We start from the raw sequence: 8,188 nt of genomic DNA, 5'->3' as shown, positions 1-8,188 counted from the left end.
GATCAGAATGTATTCACTACCCATTGGACACTGTCAGCGTCACGGAGTTCACTAAACAATCACCGTAATATGATAAGAATATATTTGTTCAAATAAAATTAATCGTTGCTCTCATTATTTTTCGCAAATGTATATGCGCAGCTGTAATTAAAACGTAACCAGTACGACATCACGTACTTAAAAATGTACATATACTTAGTACAACTCTAAGACTATGAAGATTCAAGTTAAATTTTATAAAGGCACGCTAGCTATAACGAAATGATTAATACCAGTGGCAATTACTGATGAAACTTTGTCTGAAACAATGCTCAACGGCAATACCGGAGGTGAAAACGTAAAGGTTTTTCTAATTTACCGATAAAACTACGAGCATAAGAGGTACGTTGTAAGCGAAGCTGGCTTTCTCCATAAGAAATGGACGACACCGAGTCGTTAACGGGTCTCGCCAGTATCTCTGCTAGCTCATCTGATCCGACTAGCTGATCAGCATCGCGAAATTGATCATTGACATTCTCACCGACGAAAGTGTCGAATCCCAGTCGAGTATAGGTTTGACGAAAAAAAGCAGCACCTAAATAAAATGGATTTCGATTCTTGCTTCTTCCGGACAAGGCCCAGACGTGACTCGTCGTAGCTGCGGTTACTCGATGCTTTACTGTTTCTTTTCTATATCCCGACTCCCTCGTATGATCTGTGTGGTGGCAGCAGCAACAAACAATGAAGTTAAACAATAACAACATTTTTAGATGGTACTGCCTGGACAAAATGACCAAGGTCGTTGGAGGCCTTGGGCATAGGTCTCTGAGGTTAGTTGTAGTTTCAACATGTAGTGTTCTTGTAGACTATGACGGTGGGAAGGCAACAAACGACGGACGCGAGCGGAAATGAAACAAGGATTCTACTACTACTAAACCACCAGCAAACAGCGAGAACAATATAGCAGTTGCAAAAGTAACAAACAGAATTTTTCAGAACATACTCCCAAAGATATGTGCAGGTTTGTAGCGCTTCGTCCTTCTGTTGTCGACCTAGAGAAGAACTAGATTGACCGATGGACCAACCAGCGAATACGGGCCAGTCTGGAACAAACTCAGAAATGGCCAGGTTTTGCAAACCAATCCCCAGTAGCTGACTCTGCTCACTGTGTCCCTCTGTACCCTTAACATAGTTCTCCACAGGGCTCGCCCACGCCCGAAAGCCTACCCCAAACTCCTCGGCACTACCTCCCTCGTCCAACCATTCTTTTCACTGCATCTCTTGCCATTGTAGTCGCTTAAATTGATGGACACAAGCAGGCGATGAAAAATCGTCGATGGTTTCAAGGAGAGGCGCGGTAAGGAGCTTTGAGTGATCGTCTCATCCAGGTTCTCCGGGCTTACCGGCTATACTCGAATACGCGATGGCGAACTTTTTAGCTATCCTTTTCAGCGATTCCAATCTGCCCTATTACGCCGACGAGGCCAGCCTTCTGTTCTGCTGGCGGCTTTTCCTGTCCACTTATCCCATTTGGCCAACGCTTGTCCTGAGTCCACACGCGTCCCGAACCGCCGCCGACGTACTTTCATTCCAAAGATTTCCCGTTGCCGTTATATGACGACAATGAGGATATTCGAAGGATCGTATTCAATGTGTTTCGTCACAGACGATGTCAAGTCGATGGCTTCAACAAGGCGGCTTTGACGTATCGCTGGCTATTCAGCATTAAGGTACTGTACTCGAATTATAAAGCATTTTGAGGAACGACGTTTCGCTGATTGCAGCAATCAATTAAGAACAATGTTATGCTCTACTTACATGTTCATACATGTTCTTTATATTATACGTTATATTCTAATATTGGAGAGTGAGCTATTAAATAACACTTGCAAAACATAACCTCGATAAAGCGGAAATGAAGTTTAGCTCGACCTACTAGGTATAGTAGGGTGCTGTCAACATTGTGAAAAGATAAATCATATTATAATTAAGAAATTCAGATTCTCCAGACCAGGATACATGCTAACAGAGGTAGTCCTATATGTACATTCTATTGCTTTTCATATTATCGCCTTAGGGGTTATGCGTAGGTACCATTGGTCATACTTACCCTTTAATTGTGTTCTTTTATAAGGTTATAATCCAAATGTTAATCTATTCCACTTATAGTAGTACTATAATTACGAATAAAAGCGAGAAATCATCTCGCGAATCATTTCAGTCAAAACTGACCAGGGATAATCCAGAAGGGATTATCCTAATCTGGGCTGTTCAATTGTTCAGTCTTCTATTTGTAAGTACAGATGAGCCGACAATATTGTTCTAGTTTAGATTGTACAAATGAACCCGTTTTGTTAAGACTACACGCTACCTTCTAGTATTATTCGTTACTATATATCGTACAGTCAAAACATCCTGTACCATTTGGGTTAGAATAAATCTATTTGTTATTGGTAACCAATAATTTAAGAGTCTCAATCGGTGGAATATTCTAACGCATCCCTTAGTATTGCACTGCCATTGAAATAACGTTGCTAATATAACATTGCGACTATTTTTATCCGAGAAATCTTTTCCTATACGTTTCTGTGTTTCCGAGCTCGTTCTCCAAACTCTTTTGTCAGTTGTCGTATTATCATTTCCCATTTAAAAGCCGTCTAGTTCGAATGGGTACACTTCAACTGTAAAATGTTAGAATCTCGGCTGTTAGAGTGAACAAGCTTCCCTTGCTTCTGATATCTGAAGCAGCCGCATTAGAAGAACGATCTGTCTCCTTTATTGCCCCTATTTTCTGTTATGTAACATTTAAAAGCAATGTGACTATGACAACGGTCGCATTGCATGAACGATCCAACCCCGCCCCCCGGCAGAACTTTTGCAATTAAACGCTAATGGTTGAGAGGGAGATTCAATTTTTGAAGTGAAACATTTTCGAAACTAACTTTAGTCCACGTTCCACAGTTCGAGCTGGGATAATTTCGAAAATGATAGAACTTAAAGACATTTATCAAGATTAATGTTCATTGTGCTAGCGCTCCCGCCTAGAAGTGTATCTATTTAACCATTTTAGTAGATGAGAGATTCCGTTATTTAGATAAAATTTGAGCCCGCATAACAATGAAGCTTGATCACATTGTTACGTGCGAAAGTTAGAGCTCTCACGTGGATGCAGAATCTTTTGCAGTGCCTCGTTAGTAGCATATAATAAAACATGATCCATATTCGAGTTCTAAAGTTCATAACAGTATTGGATAACGAACCGAAACCGGTTGGACCAAAAAGCTCGACTTTAGAAATCGGCGTCGCTTATTAGGAACAATGCTAAAAAGCGACTATACAACAATACGAAGGCTTTGGATCCGTTATTTTCTATTTTTATTATTAAGTTTTAACAATTTATATTCTATTCGTTGATTTTGACCAGCTTATGAAGTTATTCTCTGTTTTTTCAATAAATTTCTCAATTTTTTTCCAAAATCGGGTTTTGTCGATTTTGATCAGTTTTAATTTGTTGCCTATAACTAGCATTGTTTTTTAGTCGAATATGTGGTTTTTATTATATAAAGTTTTAAAGTAGTCACATTCTGAAGGATGACACGATGACGACCAAAGCCGAACTAATAAAAGTTTAAATCCAAACCAGTGTTTGTTCAATACACCTGATGCCAGTGCCTGTAGGATAACGAATAGGTCTCCCAATATAACACATAGCTTTTAATAAACGATATTGGGAGACAGGTAACAAAGAGCGACAAGTACCTTCCCGCCACTCCCAAATGATGTAATCATCCCGTTCGTTACCCTACGCTTTCAGGCTTTTTCTAAGCATGATAAAGAACATTATGGCATCACAGTAACCACGATCGTGTACGACACGTCGACAACTGTCTGTAAACGAGTAGAAAATATGGTAGACTTCGAAAACTGCAATGCAAGTCTAAATACGAATCTTTGCATGTTAAGATATCAGTAGACTGAGGATCTATAAAAGCTCTTAATGAAAATAAGCGTTCAGAGACTTTTAAGCCGACAAGTTCTGTCTTCGTATATATCAGGTAAATATGGACATGTATGACAGCAACATAATCATAAGAAAATTACCTCGGCAAATATATGCCATAAAGGTGATGTTCTCTTGCAAATGAGCCTTCCGTGATTTAGAAACTCGAACCTGAAGCTCTGCATGCAATGTGAAATTTCTGAAAAGAAAATCCTCTGGAAAACAACCGAAGAAATTTCGAGTTCTGTGAAATTCAGGAGAAAATATTAGTAGAGTTTAAACGAGAACTGATCATTGTAGAATCATTGGGGCAATTCAGAGCACAAATGTTTTCCACTTTACCAAACAGAGTAGAGACTTATGCAAGCTAGCCCCACCAAAACCAGCCATCGGATTGATTCGCATATTTAGCTATACTAAACCTCTGTCAGTGACCCTTTACCTTTTTAGATACAAGGTCTTCTCCGCCAAAATGAAATAGAGAGCCCTGCTGGAGTTAACGATTAAACTCCTTTTGACTAATTTGTTGGAACTCGCTGTCAGCGCCCTCTCTCCAACCTTGGCGGCCCTTCTAGAAGGCGCTAGAACTTTGTCTGACGCTTAGAATACAGCAGAATTTAGTGCCGCGCAAACGACGCGTAGGAAAATTGGGCATTGATGGCGCTAGCATCGCATTTAAGACCTAGACCGAAATAGAGCGCAGACGCAACTAGTTTATCTGACGCTAGTTACACCTCCTCTGCCAGCGATATGTTGCAGGTAGATTTGAAGAAGAAGCAGTGAACGATACGGTATTGCATTTGCTAATTATCTCCGTCAAATGGGGGCACCGCAGAGAACTGCTGGGAGCATCGATAAGAACGAACTAAATGGAAGTAAGCTAGAAAAGGTCAGTATGTGGGGTTGAGATCTGCTGACACTGCTTCTAATATTTGGGCATGACTAGCGGTAGTCTGTAGAAATTAGAAACGAGAAATGGCGCTGCTATTTCTAGAAATAACCCTCTCACGAACATGCGTAGTACGAGCTGGTACTTAATTAAACATTCTCTCTAAGGGGTAAAAAAACCTAGATGGAAAATAACTTTGTTATCGATTTTGCGGTTTCGTGGTTTTAAGGTCAATGCAGAAATACTGCATTCATATATGTCGAGCATAATATCGAAAAATCTATCAAACACTATTAGTTTACTACATTTCATGTAGTATATTTTAGACGAGCGTGCGTGAGGTTATATTTCGCCTATGGCTTTATTTGTAATTAATGATTCTTCAACTAAAAAAACACTCAAAGTCTAAACCAATAGTTTTATTTACATACCGAAATTGATTGCGACTCTCAGTACAAACTAGAATAGTTAGAAAATTAAATATAAAACCATGAATATAAGTATGTTCTTATGCGAAAAAAAAAGTAAATTTTTCTTCTGAAAATTTTGCCTGGTGCAAGTTCCCTAAGGCATCAACTTAGGCTGCGTCCTTGCTCGTTCGACGACAGTTCTTTGTAATATGAACTCTGAAATAGATTAAAGTTATGTGAGTCGTGACAATGTTTTTCAGTCTCTATCATCACTTGACGTAACAACTTATCCTTACGATACCTATATTTTGTACAAAAAGAACTACAACTTTACGATCTTCTTATAGCAATATTACTTCAGATGACAGTTTATGCTTGGGAACGTATGCGGTTGTAGTCTATTATTATTATCAACGTAGTGTTGCTAGTGGCTCGAAGCCTCTTCTCAAATTTTACAAATTCAAAGGGTCAAATGTGTTCTCCATTTGGGCACTCTCTACCTTGCATGCCGAACTTTCCTTGTAACTTCTGATTCTTTCTCTAAACCTTTTTATTGTATTAGTGTACTGTATTAAATGAACCTCTTTATAAATCATTCGCTTACTCGTAATTGTGCACAATACAATGTAACCACAAATATATAACTATTTACTACTATTAAAAATACGTCGAGATCGCCTATATCGGCATGATACTAAAAGACATCAACTTTTATTCTGACCATCCACTGGTTATCACTGCGCCATTTTCCACACAGTTTTGTCTTTATCATTCAGACCGCTAGACGACTTTATCTAAAATGGATAATGAACTTATCCACAAATCCGAAAACACCAACGACATCTACTAATAATAACAAGAAATGTTCACTAGATGAGTTTACGTAATAGCGATACGTTAGTTACAATGATAGGGTAGGAAAATTCAGCTACTGCCATCAATGAAGTATCGATAAGACAAATGTACTAATTTTGCGACCGCCACTCCATAATAGCCATCCAACCACACATCCGGCCTCTGTGTTCCATGCTTTGCGTCTGTCGCTGGGGTCTGCCTATAAGAAAAATTAACCATACGATCAAGCAAGGGATCGTAAGGCGGATGGGCAACGGGTCGCTCTGTGAGGCCGTGAAGCTGTTTGTACTAAAGGAATCCGGCTGGTGCGGGGTATATTTCGCGTGAGTTGTAGAGCAGCAGATTTTTGCCGGAGACTGGCGTATCACAAGCAATCCCACTGGTGAAGCAGCATCATGATCGTCAGGGCAGGCGGCCAGCGAAATCTAAGGATCCAGATCGCTTTCTCGCCCAAGCTGACTGGGCAAGAAAGCGATCTGGTCTTTGACTGCCTAATAGTTAATTTTGAGGCCATGATCACGGATCGGCGCTATCTGCTCGATCCATTCGATCTGACTGGATGGATAGATAGATAGATAGATGAGAAAGCGAGCAACCGCCAAGGGCGCCCTTGGCCGCTACGATCGCTCAGTCGGTGTGGCGCTTTTGCGCATCGCCGCTTCATTAGCAACCTCGACCGGCATACAGCCCTGGCGAAGGCCGCATTTAGTCTGCCTTGCTTGTCAGTACAATGCCTCTGTGATGAACGCAGCAAAAGCAGTGGTGCCAGTCGTACTGACTGGTAGCTGCTTGCACTTGACAATATAATTATTTGCAGAGGCAAAGTCAGCAGTTCGAGGCGAAGACCACGTAGGGTCTGAAGGCAGCAAGGTGAAGACGGCGGAAATGGTTGATGCTGCGGACAGCTGGACCGCCCGATCGAATAGCAGGAAGGCGCCAATGTGATTTATCGGGGGCATTTCTTCGATGTGGAACGCAACCTATCGGTAGCTGCTAAAGCTCGACTAAAAGGGGTGAAAACGTCTACCATAACTATGCTACCTTTTCTGCTGTTGACGTCACATGAGAAAGTATACCTTAGAGGTAGAGGTGTCTCACAATTTTGTTGTCTCCCCTACGGCTGTTGCACCTTACAGCACGCACGAAAAGGAATAGAACTAGAGAAATTCGTAATTAGAGTTTTTCCCGTAGTAAAGGCAATTAAATTTATCCTTATTTTTGCTAGGTTTTACAGCTGACCAGTGATATAAGTGTGCTGACAAATGTTATTGAAAGCCATCATTGTGTGCCTCACACTTTCTAGCTAGACAATAGAGGAACAAGATCGTGTGCTCAAAATGTTACCTTCCTGCGTACCGTTACAAGAGATCAGAGTGGCCTTAAGCTGATATCGTAATTTGTTAAGATCTTCATTCTCCCAAAATTTACGCTGCTAAAGTAGAGAAAAACCTTTGAAATACCCTGCTTTGTATTGGATACTTCTAAGCGTTAGACTGCAATCATATTTTTCATCGTTATATTGTCAAACATGTCATTAGGACCCACAAATAAAATCCAGTTGAGAATCATGTGTCAACTAACGTCAACGTCTCGTTCCTAGATAACGAAGCTTGCTCATGTCGGAAATTACAACTTTCATAATTATTCCGCTCGAACAGAATGAAAAGGCAAACAGTACCAGTAGTAGCTAGTTTTCCAACATCCCGGTAATGCGACCTGGCACCCAAGGCTATATCGATATTGTGTAACTTCTCCGACGATCCATAAAGAAGTCCAAAAGCTTAGCAAATGAACTACATTTTCCGATGTGGCCCATGTTCACTTCACAATCGAAATTGCGATTTCCGTAAAAATGATACCTTCAAGCTTCGAAGCGTGTCGTTAGTTAGCCTGTGCAGACTTTACCGCGAAACGATTCTGACGGCGTTTCGAACAAATATCGTATGGAATTTCATAGATATCTTTAGGCTTAGTTTCTTTTGTGAACTAAGCATGCTTTCGTATGCATAGATGGTTTCGCTTGTTAGGCAAACTAGTACAGAAGAGCTCGATCGA

At 40.5% G+C, this 8,188-nt stretch overlaps 1 protein-coding gene across 4 annotated transcripts in view; it reads right to left on the bottom strand.

Moving 5' to 3' along the window:
- Positions 1-5,274: 5,274 nt before the first annotated feature.
- Positions 5,275-8,188, bottom strand: part of LOC111260283 (uncharacterized) — a 53,080-nt gene continuing 50,166 nt past the window's right edge. For all 4 annotated transcript variants that reach the window (XM_086968258.1, XM_086968257.1, XM_086968256.1 and 1 more), the window contains one exon: positions 5,275-5,494. The gene's annotated coding sequence lies outside the window, so the exon portion shown is untranslated. The remainder of the gene's footprint in view (positions 5,495-8,188) is intronic.

This window comes from Varroa jacobsoni, unplaced genomic scaffold (genome assembly GCF_002532875.2).
Source record: "Varroa jacobsoni isolate VJ856 unplaced genomic scaffold, vjacob_1.0 scaffold_423, whole genome shotgun sequence".
Classification (NCBI taxonomy): Eukaryota; Metazoa; Arthropoda; class Arachnida; order Mesostigmata; family Varroidae; genus Varroa; species Varroa jacobsoni.
Note: the sequence above shows the minus strand (reverse complement) of the source record. Positions and strands in the feature narration are given on the sequence as shown.